This window comes from Heterocephalus glaber, unplaced genomic scaffold (assembly GCF_053883595.1).
Source record: "Heterocephalus glaber isolate CG9 unplaced genomic scaffold, H.glaber_assembly_v1.0 deba00001504, whole genome shotgun sequence".
Lineage (NCBI taxonomy): Eukaryota > Metazoa > Chordata > Mammalia > Rodentia > Bathyergidae > Heterocephalus > Heterocephalus glaber.
Window position 1 is genome coordinate 13,039,784 of NW_028258324.1, and position 17,997 is coordinate 13,057,780.

The window sequence follows — 17,997 nt, forward strand, 5'->3', positions numbered from 1 at the left end:
GCAAAAATTTTGTTCCTATTTTTCATTTTCTCATATTAATCCCATTCCCTTCTATCCTTTCCCCTAGCCCTCCCACTTCCTTCCCCTTTGCCCCTTTTCTTCCTATTTCACATGATCTATTATACATTTAGTCCTTATTTACACTTTCAGTTTCTCACACCAGAGAAACTATTCGGTATTTACACATCTGTGTCCTATTTATTTCACTTAAGAGTATTGCCTCAATGTGCATCCACTTAGCTATAAATGTCTCTAATTTCTCATTTTTTATGGCTGAGTAGTACTCCATTTTATAAAAAAACCACATTTTCTTTATCCAGTCTCCAATTGATGGGCATTTGGGCTGTTTCCAAGTTTTAGCTATTACAAACTGCCCTGCTGTGGACATGGGCACACATATATCACTGTGGTATGATTCTTTGTAAATAGGGAGGGCTGGAGGGGTTGAAGGGAGGGCTGGGCAAGGGTGAAAAACAAGAACCAAGAGAGGCTATGTAAAGGTGCAAATTTCCAATGATGAATGTCATTATATTGTATACCTAAAATGTACCAATTATTAGAATGAATAATCGATAATGTAAAATAGGAATAAAAGGTCCAAAGGGGTAGGGGTAGTGGGAGGCACAGGGGAAAGGAAAGAAGGGAAAGGAAAAAATGATGAGAAATGGAAAAAATGGAAATAAAGTCTTTGTAAATAGGGAAGGGTAGAGGGCGTGAAGGGAGGGCTAGGAATGGGGAAAAAATAAGAACCAAGATGCATTATATAAAGGTACAATTCCCAATGAGAAATGTAATTGTGTTGTATACCTACAATGTACCAATAAAAGAATTTAATACAAAAAAAAAAAAAAGATAACGGCAAAATGATCCGCCTACACCTACTACTTCCCCAAGGGATAAGATAAGTGATAATACCTGGCTCAATAAAATCTAGATAGACATCAGTCACCCTGGTAGGTGACCGAGACCTCTAGATCCATCCTTTTCTAAAGAAGTTCATTGTTCTTTCCATATACACTTGCTATATGATTTGCTTCCCCACTGGAACAATATTATCCAAGTGGCTGTAATGCAGAAGTTTTAAACTTTTAGGCCTTCAAGCCTTAAGAATTCTCACAGGCCCTTATTTTATTCCTATATACCCAGAAACAACCCCTCCCAATGAGTGATATTTTATATACTCACTATGTAAGCCATCACAATATCTATCTCCTGTTAGCTTTTGTAGTCACAATATGTATTGTTTTTGTTTTTTTGTTTTTTGGTACTGGGGATCGAACTTGGGACCTTGCGCTTGCGAGGCATCAGTGGCAGAACCACTGAGCTAAATCCCAGCCCCACAATATGTATTGTTATGTCCTCTCTGTTAGCCTTAAAAATGTATCCAATTACCCTCAACACTTCACAACATGCGTCCTGTTGTGTTATGCTATGTGAATATCCTCTTCCTAAAGAAAGCCCCAACCTCAATACAGTTACATTATCACTCATCCCAAGCCCACCTCAACTTAAACTACTGTATAAAACTCCCCCGCTTTAAAATATTTTTTATTTTTATTTATTTTATTATTTTTTTTTTAATTTTTATTTTTTAGGTCCAAGTCTTTATAGAGTACCTAGCTCCACTGGGCCAGCTGGTCAAATAAAATCTTGGCTTTCTTCCATATCTTTTGAGATCCAGTACAAATTTCCTACAAAAGCTATACTTATAAAAATCGTATTGGTTAATCATAATTTTGTCCCATATTGTACCTACCTTGTTATTACTCTATAAAATTTCCCTTATAAAGTGCGGTCCCTGGCAACCCATTTGGGTCCCCTCCTGTCTCTTGGGAGCAAAAATATCTCTCTCAATAAATATTTCCTCTTTTTTTTTTTTTTTTTTTTGCAACGGGGGTCTCACTATGCAGCCCAGACAAGTCTTGAGCTCCTGATGATCCTCCTGCCTCAGCTTTCTGAGTACTAGGATTACAGGTGTGTACCACCACACTCAGCATATGTCCTACTCTTAATCTCTGTTTTTCTTTAAAATTCATTCTTCAATTTTGGGGACCACGAACTCAGCGTATCTGATATCTAGCAGGTTGGGAGTTAAATTATTTCCCCTATATAATTTAGAAGTTCTATATTAGTATTACCAATACTCCATAAGCGATTAAAATGCTTGTATATAGAGCTGAGCAGGAATTTGATTCAAAATGTTAAGGTAATAAAGGAGACAAAAGATGAAGGCAGGGCCGGGGATTCAGCTCAGGGGTTCCGCTGCCTACCTCACAAGCACAAGGTCCCAAGTTCAGTTCGATCCCCAGTATCAAAAAAAAAACAAAACAAAAAAAGATGAAGGCAGAGATGCCAAGCTTTATTCTGTTTTTAGCTACTCATTGAGCATCTGCAGGTTCAGCCTCTAGGTTCCTGTTATACTAGGAGACACGTCACCTTTTAAAAGTCCTATGTTTTTCTATCTTTTTTCCTCACGATCTTGCCAACCACAATGAACTAAAATCTATTATTAGTGTACCGGAAATGTAGGGAGAAGATGGAATAATTGAGGAAAGTTTAATAAAGGGACTATTTTTTAAAGAGTGGAGAGTGTTGAAGGAAATCTCTGGGAGCCATTACTAGCCTCAGGCCTGAAGGGCAAGGGCAGCTAAAGTTAAGGCAGCAGAGAACTGAGGAGTGGACACTAAAAGAGTAGGCTGCTGGGAGTGAAGGTGAAATACTGATTAATATCTTGACCCCTGACCTGCAAGTGCCTCCCACTTGGCAAAACCAACTGAAAGTCAAAGGACAGTTGATGCAAAGATGAGTCCCAATTCACAGAACAGGGTGGAGAGAGGATCTGAAGAGACAGAGGAAAAACCAGCAGGAAATGCCTGACTATTCCCTCACCTAGCACTCTAGTACAAATCTTGCCCTTTTTTCCCTAGCCTGGGGTCATGGGCTTTCTGCCTGTCCCCTTTATCCATTTAATCCACTACTTTGGTGACCAGATCTGTTTTCAAGAGACTATATTCATTTGGTCTGATATTGGGCTATATAGACCCGGGTCAATGTATTAGCTCTTCAGTGTCAAGATCCTTCTCTTAAAGACTTCATTTATAAAATGTCCAGCGGACTCAGGGATGTCCAAAGACCTTTGCAGACTATGATGTGCTGATGCTGGACACAATTTAAAAAATCAAGAATCGACTTCAAAACGCAAACGATTGGCTGGAAATGAACTACCTCCTTGACCCCTTACAGAGTACCACGTTGATAGAGGATTGCTTCAAACCCCGCCATCTCCAAAGGTCGTTAGCTAAAGAAGCCGGGCAGGTGGTTCACCGAGCCTTCCACTACTCGGCCACATGCTGAGTAGAGGAAGTTCCTCAGCCCAGGCTCCAAGGCTGGACGTCTCTGGCGGTCTTCGACTCCCGCCCCGCCCGGAAGGGGTGGGGGTGGGGGTGGGGCAGAGGAGAGCGCAGGCGCAGTGTCCTCGCCACTGGCGCCCCTCTTGCTGCTTACGGCTCCCGGCAGCCTCAGCAGAGCGCTCGGCGGCTGCAGCTGGCTAGGAGGCTGGACTAAGTGCCCCGCATGCAGCAGACCCTCTAGAGCCCGGGGCGCGCCTTCCTCGCAGCAACGCACAGGTAATCGAGCCCCTGCGGCCGGCTGGGACCTGTACCCTTCCTGCCGGGCAGCCCCGCCGGGAAAGGACGGGCGCGCACCCCGGACTCACTACTTGCTTTTAAAAAGCCTTAACAACTAAGAGGCAGAGCCACCTTTTGGGGGTAAGAATTGGGCTGCGGGGTGAAGCGTCCCGCCCCCTTTGCAAACCCCGAGTTATTTTCGCTGCTTTTCTGCAAAACCCGAACCCTGGGTCGGTAAGGTCAGCATCACCCCCAGCCTGGTTCCCCATTTTCTGCCTCGTCTCATTTCCGGGCCCTCCCCCAGCCTCCAGGATAAAGGTCTGGGGCTACCCCCAACCCCCACCCCCACAGCCAGGCTGAGTCCCTGTAGCATTATGGATCCATTTCTAGTATAACTTTAAAAAAATGCTTGGTTTGGGGAATATGGCCAAGAATGTTTATGTGCCGCTACTCGTGTCGCATGTCCATGACTCTTGAACGCCAGTATGTTAGGGTGGAGATTTTCGCGGCAGGTAACCTTCTTTCCTTAAGGAGAGGCGAGGGTGAGGGCTAGGGCGAGGGGCGGAGGCCGAAAGGCCTCGCTATGGCCGAGCGCAGGGGGAGGCTCAGGGAGAGTCTGCTCTGCCTCCTCAGCCCCCAGAGGGCAGCAGGAATCTCCACCCCTGATGGTCCTCTGGATATAGACTTCTTCTACGCCATGGGCATGCATTTGGGCTCATTTGAAAGAAGAGAGAAAAAAAGGTCGGTCGGGAGGGCAGGCAGGAGACCTCCATCTGCGTCTGGGCTTTCACCCGGCTCCACGAGGAGCTAGACGGAAAGTTCCAGACCAGCGACGAGGGAGGCCCAGAGATAGCAACGTGTCCCGAGCAAAGTACAGGGCCGGGGCGGCTCCGGAGGGGCGATTATGCCGCTGTTTCCAGGGTGAAGACTTGGATCAGGGATGCCCGTGTCCGTGGTGCTGAAGTGCCTCATTAGCCGTCCTCAGCTGGCTTCCGGGACCTCCACCTGCCCTGTCCTTCTGCTGGACTCCTTTGCCAAAAATCGCCCATTTCCAAGGCAGGTGGACATAGTGGAGCCAACCAGACACTGAAACTCATTGCAGATGGTTTTGATACTGGTTTCCTGAAGATGACATTGATGGCAAGTTTGGCTCCCCTTGGAGGTGCGGATAAAGCATGTGCATAGCAGATTTGATTATCTACATGAAAGTATATACTGAGCATAATAGGCACCCTCACATACGTATGTAGGAGACACGTACGTATGTGTATATGCACATAAGCAGTGCACATCACTTCAAAGTCATCGCGCACCATAGACACACATTTTACAAAACTTTTGCAGTCTATTTTTATTTTTTGGACACCTCTAATGTTTCTGGATTCTGTAGTACTATTAATTTTCACAATCCAGGCCTGGAGCCTGTGGATTGAAGTGTTTTATATTTGGCTGAGCAACTGAGTATACACATTTATATTCCAGGAAAAAAGCTAGTCTAGAGGGGCTGGGGCTCTACCCCAAAGGTAGAGCACCTACTTAGCTTGCTTAGTTAGGCCTTGTGCTGGTCCTCAGCACCATCAAAAACAAAAACAAACAATAGCAACAAAAACCCCCCACCAAACCTACCCTAGAAAGATGTAAAACTGATATTGATATATATATAAAAGATCCCTAAAGGAAGCTTAAGCAAAATGTAAATTTTAATACAATGTTTAGTTAATAACTGACAGTTTCAAATATATGGATGGTATATGGTTTGTGAAGTTGTTGTTTTGTTTTGTTCTGTTGACACAGGGTCTTGCTCTGAGATCCAGGCTTTAAATTGATGGTTCAAAGGATAGACACTTTTTATTTTTTGTGTTGTTCTGTTTTGTTTTGTTTTGGTACCAGGGACTTTGCACTTTCGAGGCAGATGTGGCACCACTGAGCTAAATTCCTAGCCCGACACATTTTATTTTTGATACATTAATTTGTTCACTTATTTGTTCAGTAGTTTCTTTCCTTTCTTCTACTTTATATTATTCTCAGCATCTACAACACTGCCACATATATGGGTATTCAAGAAACATTTATTGGAGGAATACTATTTCTAGATCATACTAAAGAAAATGTATGCCGTGATAATCCCAGCTACACAGGAGCTGAGGCAGAAGGATTGCAAGTTCAAGACCAGCTTGGGCAATTTGGTGAGACACTGTCTCAAAAAACTAAAAATACTGGCATCAGTTTACTACCCACACTGAATTCAGTAAGGGGAAATTTGTTCTCCTAGTTTGCTCTGTGAACTTAAAACTCACTAATGAATTAACAATACTAATCACTGAGGTACCAGAATTTCTTAATACTCCCATTCACTTTTCCCATGAAAAGCTTTAAATATAACTCTAATAAAAAAATAAAGTTCTCAAGGCAAACTTTCAGCATAATTTACAGAAGCAGATTTAAATAGAAGTCAATAACCAATCTAATCCTAAAAAATATACTTAAGTAGGAGTGATGCTGAAGTGGCATTAGGAGTCCCATGTGCGCAGGGACACCCCAGACAAAAAGAGTGAAACTGTCTCTTTATTCACAAATTTTGACATGTTCATATTTGAATTAAGGGGAGAAGAGAGGGGTTCATGTTAATGTTTTCTGTTTGTTTGGAGTGGGTCTGAACTACTCCAGAGATTTCAGAGTGACTTCAGGGCTAGAGTGGCCATTTATAGGAAAATCAGCCCTGAATTTGAGGGAAGGAGGTGAAATCACTCTGCAAGTACTACTGCCCCTTTAGCAAGTAGATGAGTCCATTGTGGAGAGAGTCAGGACGCTCCTGTTTCAAGTTTCTCTAAACACGCTGTGCCATGGCCCTTAAAGTGTAAACGCAAAGGGTCTATTATAGATAGAAATCAGAAATCAGGTCTGTTCACCAAATTTCAAAGTGATGTTTACTAAATGTTTTGCCCACATATAAAGAAGCTATAGTGGGTAGATTAGAGATCATTATATTATTAATTTAATGTCTTCATCATTGGCTCTTTTGCATGCTTTAACCTGGCTAATATAAATTTGGTTTTTTCCTCTCTATCCAAAAGCTTTGTTTCTAATAGTATTTTATGACAATGTTGTAAAGTTCAGCTATATCAATAAAAAACAAGTTTAGACAGTAAAAAAATAAATAAAAATAAAAAGAATAAAAAGGACTGTGTAGCTCAGTGGTAAAGCACTTGCCTGGCATGCAAGAGTCCCTGAATTTGATCCCTAGTGTCACACTAGTAAGTAAAGAAATAAATACCAGTAAACACCACTATCAACATTAAAGTATCCCCATACTTTTTAAAATTAGATTTTACTAAAGTATTTTCCAGTTGGGCAGACAAAAAAGAATGTCTGTTCATATATTTGTTTGCTATATTTATTTCTTGTTTTATACCTTGCTAACTTTATCTTTTGCTGGGGTGCTTATAATATTTTTTAATTTATGAAAGCTCATTGTACATTTTTTGCATTTTTTTCTTTTTTTCTTTTTAAACTTTGTATATAGTATTTTAAAGTGTATAAAAATTCAAATTTTATATATTAAAACATTTTTTTCCTTTATAGTTTTTGACATTTACATCAGTCTTGCATCCCTTTATAATAATAATAAACCATAGTTATGGTTTTATAAAAATATTATATTTTAGTCTGTAGGATTATTCTCCCATTTTACTTTTTAGTTAAATTCACTTCATCAGTAGATTCAAAATTCTAATGGAGATTGCTGCATAAGAAATAATTATTTAGCCAGGCATGATGGCACACACCTTTAATCCCAAATGCTCAGGAGGCTGAGGCAGGTGCTGAGGCTGAGGAAGATTGCAGGTTTGAGACCAGCTCTCAAAAAGAAAAGTCTCAAAAAAAAAAAAAAAAAAGTCTGAAGATGTAGCTCAATGTAGAGTGCCACTGGCTGGGTTCAATCCCCATTACCATCAAAAAACAAAACGAAACAAAAATCGCATAATTTTTAATTTCCAACCATTATATGCACAACAGTATTTTCTACAAGGAGTAACGTGTCTCTCAGTTTGAACCCTTCAGTTTGATATATTTACTTTTTTGTGTGTGTTACCTGGGATTGAACTTGGGACCTTGCGCTAGTGAGGCAGGTGGCGGAACCACTGAGCTAAATCCTTGGCTAGCCTGTAGTATTTTTAAACTGTTGATATGTCATCCTTTTTTCTTTTTCTTTTTTTTTTTTTAGAGTTATTCTTTGGAATATTTTTTTTATTCCTCAAAGAAAAAGTAGCAAAGCCCACACTTTAACCAAAATGAGAATTTATCTCAGTGAGATTCTGAAAATGGCCCAGCCACCTAGCCATAAGAATGTATACACTTAAGGTGGGTCAAATGTCTTAAGGAAGAAAAAAAAAATCTCAAGCCTAAACATTATTTTTTGGTACCTATTATACATTAAAATAACTTTCTCAAAAACAAAACAAAAGAATGCTTGTTTGGTCTATATTATTTTCTTCTTGGAGTTTAAAAACATTTTAGAATAGCTGAATGGGAATGATTTTGTTTCTGTAACATGTATTTAAAAATACAGCTAATTATAAGAAACAGAAACAACACCAAAGTAAAAAATAAAAGTTTCCTAGTAAGCTAGTCTCAAGTAACCACCACAGATACTATTTTGGAGTAAATACTTTTAGATAATTAGATTTATAAGTAATCATATATTTCATTCAATCGAAGATGTTACCAATTGTAAGAGCGTTTACAGCTTTTGGTTAATAAAAACAATGCCGTTGCAAACATTCTATTAATATATTTCTGTGTAATGGCTTGGGGAAAATAACATTTTACATTTTGGTACATGTTAACTTTCCTCAAAAAATCTGTAACAATTTGCTTTGCAACCAGTAGTGCATGATGTTCTAGATTCTTTGCAGTTTATGGTAGAGATAATCATCCTTTTTCATTTTTCTCACTTAAGAGGCAAAACACATATTTCATTGTTCTCCCCCCATCCCCACCTCAATATTGGGGATTGAACCCAGGACCTTCACACTGAGCTACATTCCCAGCCTTTTTATTTTTTAAATTTTAATACAAGGACAAGATCTTGCTAAATTGTTAAGTTGCCCAGGCTGTGTGTACCACCACATCTGGCTTTCATTTTGTTTTGTTTTGTTTTTCTCCTTTTTTTTCTTTTTTCTTCATTTTCTTTTAATTCTTGTTTCTGTGTCTTTTGCAGAAGTTGTGTCTCTTTCTAGATGTTTACTGGTAGCTTGTATTTTTTCTTTTGTGAATTACTCATGGTAACCATATTGTTTATATCTAGTCACTAATTCTGTTTCTGAACAAGATCTAATAGGTTTTATCTATTTGTGTTGGGAAACCTGTCAATGAGCTTGTCAGGAATGAGCAGTACAGTATCATGCCTGGGGCCCAAGCTGAAGAGGGGCCAGCAGTCACACTGATTTTTGTCTAATTAATGTAGCTGATACTTCTTTTTTAGCTATTTGAAATGAGAATGAATTCAGTCACATGAGAAAATAATATCTTGGGAGTGTCTTAGTTCATTCAGGCAGCTATAACAAAATGGGTGGTTTATAAAAAACAGAGATTTATTTCTCAGCTTCTAGAGGCTGAGAAGTCCAAGATTAAAGCCCCAAAGCTGGGCCTGGTGTCACAGGCTTGTTATCCTAGCATTGTAGGAGGCTGAAGCAGGAAGATCGCAAGTTTGTGCCCAACCTGGGCAATTTTTTAAGATCCTCAAAATAAAAAATTAAAAATGGACTGGAGGTGTAGCTTAGTAATAAGGCCCAGAGTTCAGTCCCCAGTACTGGGGGGACAAAAAGGTGCCAACAAATGAGGTGAGCTCCTTTCCTGGTTCATAGGTGGTGGTATTTTTGCTGTGTCCTGATGTGGCAGAAGAGGTGAGGACTCAGCCCTCAAAACCAAATCACTTCCAAAAGCCTACCTCCAAATACTCTCACATTGGGGATTAGTTTTCAACATATGAATTTGACGAGGGGGCAATGATACAAACTGCCTGGGAGAGACAGGAAGATTAATAGATTACCAAATTGTAAATTATTTATTTGTTTGTTTTATTATTTTGTGGTTCTGGAAACTGGATCCAGAGGACCTCAAGCATGCTAGGTAATTGTTCAATCACTGAGCTGTATCCTCAGCCCAAAAATCATAAATTTAAAAATTTCTTTATATAATTCTGAGTTTTTCCAAAGAAATAGACTTGAGGAAGTCATGAGAATATGTGTAGGTGTAATTATATTCAATAATCAAATATAATTTCAGTTGGAGCTTATAAAGTTAAACTTTCACAGTACAGTATTTTAGTTCAAATGGATGGCTGAAATCCTCAATATCTTTTATCTTGACTAGCATTGCTATCCACAGTTTAGATCTTCTCACTGATCTCTATAATTGTTGGCATATCTAGCAATTTAATCATTTGTAGTTATCACAATAAAGATGAAATACTTCCCCAGTTATTAAATTCTAGAGGAGCCTTTGATTCCTGGTGACCTGAATAGAAATACAGTTTTCCAATCTGGTACTGGAATTTGTTGGTTAGAGAAGAGGTGATGGGAATAATCATATTCTAACTAGGTCCTCTTTTATTTTTTTCCTGAATACTTTAAAAAAGTTTTGGAGCTGGATTTGGTGACAGACACCTGTATTCCCAGCACTAAGGGGGCTAAGCCAGGAGAATTGCAAATTTGAGACCAGCCTGGGCAACTTAGCCAGACCTTGTCTCCACCAAACCAAACCAAAAAGCCAAACAAAACAAAACAGAAAAACAAAAGAAAAGAAAAATGTTGTCATTGATGAATCTTGTTTCATTTTCTTGCCTGAGAATACCTTGTGCCATGGGTGGTATTCTTTTTTTTTTTCCATTAAGTTTATTGGTACATTTTAGGTATACAGTACAGTTACATTCATCATTGGGATCTTGTACCTTTACATGATGTATCTTAGTTCTTAATTTTTCCCCGTTCCCCTGCCCTCCCTTCACCCCCTCCATTGTGGGTGGTATTCTTAAACACATAATGACCATTTCAGGATGTCTGGGGCCACTGTTCTACCTTCTTTTTTACCTAACATTCCTCCTGAATATATAGATTATAAAATCAGGCCAAGTCTCCTTTCCCATCACCACACATAAATTTTTTCTGCTGTATATCTCTTAACAGATTCTCCAAGTAGCCACAGTGTTACATTAACACCACTGTCTGTTGTCTGGGATATGAGAAAGAGAATGACAATCACTCCAGTGCCTCCCTTTTTTGCAGTTTTTATCCATTTACTTTCTGATTTGGACCTAGAAAGTACCTTCTACTTAGTAGGGAAATGTCAGAGGTGGGATGAGATTACAGAGCTTTCTTCTTTCTCTTCACCAAAACTTTATTTTGCACGATAACTGTTAATATACATGAATAATTTAAGCATTTGGTACTTATATAACATTATATATGTTAAATTGGCTCTAGGTTCATTATACTCATCACATATAGTAGAATTATATGTGATAATGGACACATGCAATATAATACTTCATGTGCACTTAACACTATTTCTTAGTTATGACTAGATATGAACTCAATACACATGCCTGCCATCTTTACTAAAGTGTGTTTGATTAATTTTTGACTCTGTAATATCACTTGCTTTGTATCTCTCTTTATTTTAATTTAGGACCCCAAAGTGTCAGTGACTTTACTGGACTCTTTAAGAACTTGGTAAAGGAACAAAGAAATATTAGGTGATCTAATTTTCCTTGTTTTATTTATTTATTTATTTATTTTGAATTTTCCTTTTTTTAAAAAGCCCTGGTTTCAGTGTAACTCTGGCAGTCACTGTTCTAAATCAGGGTGAAGATGACAAAGATGAATGAGGCTGTTGATACTGGTGGACAACAGCTAAATTTTCATATTGTCTTGGATTTCCATAATTTAGAGTTGCAAAATTGTGGCACCTTAACTCTGCATCACAATTAATTAGATCCAGAAGTAGAGGTGTCTACTTAGGGGAGGGACTTTCTTCAGAGCAGATCAGCTGTCTTACTTTTCTTGTTGCTGAGACAAAAAACCTAACATCCAAAGTTAAAGGAGGAAAGGTTTATTTCAGCTCACAGTTTGTATAGGTTTCAGTCCATAGTCAGCTGGTTCCAATGCAGGGGACCATGGCAGAGGAGCATCACAAAGGAGAAACACTCCATGGCAAGTCAGGCAGGAAGCAGCAAGCAGCAAGCCTGCCTTCTCTCTCTTCCTTTATATTCCACTCAGGCTATAAGCCACCCACACCCAAGGTGGGACTTCCATTATCCACACCTAGAACTATGCTAAACCCATTTAGTTATCACACACCCTTAATCCCAGTATCACACACCCTAGAGCTAACCAGCTCCAAAAAGCCCTACCTGTGAGTGCATGAAGCTTTGGGGAGATATCTAGATACAAGCCAGAGGGCTGGTTTTGTTCTGCCCACATTGTTAAGTCCTGTGCTGAGCCAGGACCTGGAATTAAATTACTAAGAGATAGACATAGTCCCTATTCCTGGAGTGGTAACAGTTTATCATGGCTACTATTCCATTCACAACTCATAGCAAGATCATGTCAAGGACGGTAACAGAGCCCAGAAGAAAGTGTTCTAGAATCCAAAGGAAGAATCAAGTGAGAGGCATCTCCACGTGGGTCACCAGGGAGGAGTGAGAGTTTGGCAGAGATTGCTCTTCGGGATCAGTGATCTCCAACTGTAAGTGAATGACCTTGTAACTTTTTCGAATGGTGAGAATGTGGCTCCCATTATCCTCCATATATTTCTTTTCTCATTCGTTCTCTCTCTCTCTCTTTTAGACAGGGTCTCGCTATGGAGTTCAGGCTGGCTTTGAACTTACTGTGTAGCTCAGGCTGGCCTCAAACTCATGGCGATCCTCCTGCCTCAGCCTCCCAAGTGTACCTTATAGGCGTGCACCACCACACTTGGCCTGCTCATTCTTTCTTTATGTAACCAATCTCTTCACCTCATAAGCCATGTCCTTGGCCCAGTTCCTCCTTAGATGTAGCCCTGCTGGCCCCTCCAATTTCCTGACAGCCTTAGCCAGTTGGAAAGTTTTAGAGCAGGAATTCAGTCTCAAAGCTGTTAATTACTTGATAGAAGATGCATATGAAAAAGAGGCTCTTAGGCTAGTGAGATAAAGATTTAACCAGCAGCCCCAAGGGTTATGCCTTCCACAAAACATGAGGATCAGAGTTGGAGAGAGCCAAATGCTGTTACCTACAGGAACCACAATGAGAGAATTCTCCAGAATTGGTAAGGGTCAGGGACCACCCAACCAGTCATAACCCCCTTGCTTCACGGCTTCTGACCTGTTCCCCAAATATCCCACTATGTTTTGTTATTCTGTCAAGGGGACATTGCTTTAAGACAAAAACATCTTTGTGCTCTATTTTTAAAGAAGGAAATACTGCTTTTATTACCAGCTTCTGAAAGTGAAATTCTAGGAGATGGATGATGGTGTCTACTGTTTTAGTGTTGACTTCATTTCCTGGTCCAGAAGACCAGAAATCTGTGTGTTTAAGAGAACAGCACGAGAACCATCTGTTCAGGTCAGATTTTTCTATATTAACATGAAGATTTATGGAGTGGTAACTTATGTAAGAAAAACCAATGGTAATTATGTTATACTTTTTGCTGCCACTTGGAATCTACATTATATTTTTGGTTAATTATGAAAAGACAGTAATATATACATATATATGTATATATATTTATGCACATATTGAATTTTCACACACTGTAGTAAAGGCATCCTCAGTTTGTGAAGTCTTTCACCTCTGTTTTGGTTTGAGCACCATCTACTCTGGGTTTCTATGTAACATGGTCTGTTTATCCACAGTTTTCTTCCCACAGAAGGCATGGAAATATAAGTACAGTTGGCTTCCTGGGGACTCTTCTAGGCTGACTAAAAAACAAAGTAATGATTCACTTTGAACACAGTTTTAAATTTTAAAGTAAATACATAATTCTATATAAAATAAAGTAAAAAGAAAATAATAATTAATGAATAATTAAAATTCTACCATTCACAAGTGCATATATATATACAAATTATTTATATTAACAGAATCACACCATGAATATTCTTTTATACCTTTCTTTTTCCTCAGCAATGTGACATGAAATTTTTCTTATATATATTCACATACATTATCCTTTTGGGTGTCTTTGTAATATTAATGGATGTTTTTACTTGACCCTTCCCCCACTAATGGGCAATTAGATTAGTTCCTAGTTTTCATTGTATAAGGGCAGCCATGTAGTTCAATGGCAAGCTCAAGGTCCTGAGTTTGAAAATATTTTCTCATGTTCATTTTATGTAATTTACTGATTATCTTCTTAGGGTCTATTCCTGGAAATGGAATGGCTAGTCAGAGAGCTCACACGTTTTAAATTTTGGTACATGCTACTTTTGATGGGATGGATTACAATATGCTTGTTCTTTGTATACAATATCCTTGTCAACGACAGAACTTGGTAAAGTTTCTCTTGAACTTTGCAGTAGCATTTTGTGTGTGTGTGTGTGTGTGTGTGTGTGTGTGTGTGTCTGTGTGTTCTCCTACAGACATTAAAGGAGTAAAGTGATTTTTAATGAAATTAAGTATCCTACATTACTAACCATGTATTATCAAGCTGGTTCAAAATTTGACTTATGGTTTAGTCTGAAATAAGCGGGCATCTAATTATCGTTTCTTAAAGGCCTTAAGTGTTTTGATAAAATAGTATATGGGAAGAGGTGACTAAATTGTAATTTTAGCAAGCGATATCTGTAAGGTGAAGGATCGTTTATGATTAAATAAAACTAAATTTATAAAAATTTGAAGGACCAGGGATTTAGCTCAGTGGTTCCGGCGCCTGCATCACAAGCGCAAGGTCCCGAGTTTGATCCCTGGTACCAAAAAAACAAAAAGCAATTTATAAAGTTTCGCCACCTGCTGCGCAAATGCAAGGACCTGAGTTCGATCCCTGGTACCCCCCCCCCCCCAAATTTGAATTAACTCATTTGCCATTTCCCTAAGTCTTGACCCCCTGGGGAACTTCAGGCTTGAAGTGTATGTAGTATTTGAAGGATTTGAGAGTAGACTGTTGATCCTGGGGTGTTTCTTTTTTGTGTATCCTGGAGGTTGGAAGGCATCTTTGAACTCAGCTGGCCTTGATCCTCTCTCATAAGAGTTAAAGGATAAACAACCAAGAAGTGCAACTCTTAACAAGCATATTGGCATAGCCTAGTAATTTGTTTTACACTTAATTAGCATCTAACCTAGTTGGTAATTTAACCATTTAGATACATCAAAAAAAATCATGAAAATAGAAAAAGATCATTTTATTCCTGCCCTTTCCTTCTCCCTTAACAGATTCACCCAGCACAGCTGAATTTGAAGTGCTGATTCACTGCAAACTGATCTGTTTAAAAATTTTTTGAGACACTAGGAAAGTCTGTGGTGGATAAAAAATGTGTTCATTGATGGTGACATATTTTATGCAAATTGATAAATCCACTACTTGAGAGATTAGAAAGGCTCATTTCTGGAAAGGGAAGTGTAACTTACAAATGGTGAAGGACTTGCATTCCAGCAAGTTCTTAACTGCCAGCCAACACAGTCATTAGTGTGCCAGAATGGATTTTAAAGCATCACAACATAAATTGCTGTGTTCCAAATCAAACATCATCGCCTTGATACAAGCCAAATCAACCTACTTGTTTGAAAACTGCCACATACGGCCTTTTTAACCTTTTCCTTTCCTGGTATGGGTGGTCCATTATAGTCTACAAAAGTCACTAACCACCACTGAGTAGCAAGGAGTCAGCCTTCTCAACTAACAGGTCCAGTTGCTTTGAAGGTGATAACAAGCTAAATGTTTGGCCCAGTTCTAACCAGACTGATAGCTCCTATCCCTATCTTTCCTTTTTGATACCTTTTGCTCGTTATCTCTTTTCTTCTTCTGAGCCTTTTTCTCTTCCAGAGCTAACTGCTGCAGATGTCACGCAGTGCCCACACACTGACAGAAAGCTTCTGGAAATCCCTCGCCCAACTTTCTGCCCTAGAGCTGTCAGCTGAGTCTCCAGCATGAATTTGGGACAGCCTTTCTGTTTGGGGTACCTAACGCCCTCTTCTCACCTAGTTCCATCAGATCTCTTCCCTAACTTCTCAGCTCCAAGGTCCTTAGCTATGTTTTTTTTTAAACCTCTCCTACAACCCAACTGACCCAACCCAGGAGAATCCTCAGGCCTCTTCCCTTCTTCCGCAGCTCAGTTCTGCCCAACTCTTCTTAGCCCCTTAGACCACATACTATTTAGTTATTCCCAGTATGGTGCCTTCTAGAATCCATTATCACCTTTCCTAGTTCAACTAATAAGCTGTCATCCCCACCTCAGCCTATGACATCCCCAACTTCAACCTAGCTCAGCCCCTTGAAGCAACCTTGACCCACACCCTCTTGGGAACCTTCTGCTTTTCAGGCCAACATGAGGATCCTTTTTCACCCAGGTAGCTCCGTTTAAGCTGATTTTATTTAATGTGCTGGGAGGTTATCATTTAGCCTGGTGTGCCCTGAACTGTCATCCAGTTCTGACACTGTTGTGCATCAGTTAAAGCACTGTAAGAAGTAATCTTCATAGAAGATGGTGCCAATGACCTTTCATCATAAAGTGATGATGATGAATTTGTATTAATCTATATTCTTCTCCCAGTTTTTTTTTTTTTCCTGGTACCAGGGATTGAACTCAGGACCTTGCGCTTGCAAGGCAATTGTGGCACCACTGAGCTAAATCCCTGTCCCTTCTCCTAGTTCTTTTATGCAAGAAGATGTATTTACAAGGTGATTGGCAAAGTGAGGAGGTGCATTCAGTGGCTATGGTAACAAAGTTAGCAATTGCTTCAGCAATATAAAATGGCATCCTATCTAAAAGCTGAGCTACAAGGTGAGAGAATCAAAGCGAGATTCCAAAATGCAACAAGCTTGTCATACTTACTCAACGTAAATTTTTTCTCTCAAGAACAAGAAGCTCATTTTAAAAGAACTTTATATCCTTTTTTTTTGTACTAGGGATCAAATTTTTATGTTAGGTAAGCACTCTACCACATTGTTGCTTCCTATCACACCTCCACCACCACTTTTTTTTTTTTAAAGAGGCAGGGTCTTAACTATATTGCTCAGGCTGGCCTCCAACTCCTGGGCTCAGGTGATCTTCCTGTTTCTGCCACCTGAATATTTAGGATTACAAGCTCGGGGTACCATGCCTGGCTCAGTATGCTGCCCAGCTTTTGAGCCAGTTATCAGCTTACTGCTAGTCAATATGGATATAAAGGTCAGGATTCATCCTTAAGAATCCCCCAAACAACACTTTTAGCATAATTACCTAAGAGAAACTATTAGGTAGTCATGTCCACAAATTATGTGGAGAAAACCCCAGTTTAAAGTCCAGTGTAAAATTGTGTCTTTTGGGGCCTGGGATTTAGCTCAGTGGTTCTGCCCCCTGGCTCAAAAGCGAAAGGTCCTGAATTCGATCCCTGGTTCAAAAAAAACCATTTGTGTCTTTTTTGGGCTGAGAGTATAGCTCAGTGGTAGAGCACTCTAGTGCATGCCTGAGGCCCTGGGTTTGACCACCTCCAGCCCTGAAAAAATAAAAATCATATGTAAGAAGAAGCCAAACAAGGGTTTTGATAGGACAGTTTATATTGAGTGAAACCAGCTGAGTGTTTGATAGGAGCACTGTTTCAGAGCCTTATTTACATGAGAGAGAGATAATTTGAGAATTTTGGATATGAAAGACTACTTTTGCTTATCCTCAGAGCTGATGTGATTCTTTTGGCCAGCCTGCTCTGCTCTGTTTGCTGAGAACACTTCTTTGCCTTAAATAAATGTACACTTTTGCTGCCAAAAAAAACCTACTTTATCTTCTACATCTTATATTTTTCAGAGTAAGAATCACTTTTGGATAACGTGAATAAAAATGCTAAGTAATTATGTAATTACTTTTAATACAGGATGCAGGATGTAAAAATGTCATAATATTTCTGGTAAATACAGTATTCAGATGACAACTGAAGTATTTTGAAATAAAGACATTTTCCATATTTTATAAAGCTACTTCTAATATGTTAGCATTTATTTATTTTTCATTAAGTTTATTGGTACATTTTAGGTATACAATTTGATGACATTCATCATTGGGAATTTGTACCTTTACATGGTATATCTTGGTTTGTATTTTTTTCCCTATTCCCCTGCCCTCCCTTCAACCCTTCCACCTCTCCCTATTTACAAAGACTTTGTACCTACTTTTTTCTTTTTCTCATATTTTTTCCTTTCCCCTACT

The 17,997-nt window shown here is 39.3% G+C and overlaps 2 protein-coding genes across 11 annotated transcripts in view; both read left to right on the plus strand.

Annotated features, from left to right (window-relative positions):
* The first annotated feature begins 3,483 nt into the window (after positions 1–3,483).
* Nck1 (NCK adaptor protein 1) overlaps positions 3,484–17,997 on the plus strand; it is a 138,038-nt gene continuing 123,524 nt past the window's right edge. Inside the window, exon 1 of one of the 4 annotated variants that reach the window (XM_087186196.1) lies at positions 3,484–3,626. The gene's annotated coding sequence lies outside the window, so the exon portion shown is untranslated. The remainder of the gene's footprint in view (positions 3,627–17,997) is intronic. The other 3 variants (XM_087186193.1, XM_087186199.1, XM_087186197.1) reach the window with 3 other exon arrangements.
* The window catches only part of Slc35g2 (solute carrier family 35 member G2), a 35,454-nt gene continuing 20,944 nt past the window's right edge, over positions 3,488–17,997 (plus strand). Inside the window, exons 1-4 of one of the 7 annotated variants that reach the window (XM_087186187.1) lie at positions 3,520–3,626; positions 4,547–4,788; positions 12,223–12,371; positions 13,100–13,225. The gene's annotated coding sequence lies outside the window, so the exon portion shown is untranslated. Of the gene's footprint in view, positions 3,627–4,546; positions 4,789–11,312; positions 11,380–12,222; positions 12,372–13,099; positions 13,226–17,997 lie in introns of all 7 variants that reach the window. The other 6 variants (XM_004834290.3, XM_087186185.1, XM_087186188.1 and 3 more) reach the window with 6 other exon arrangements.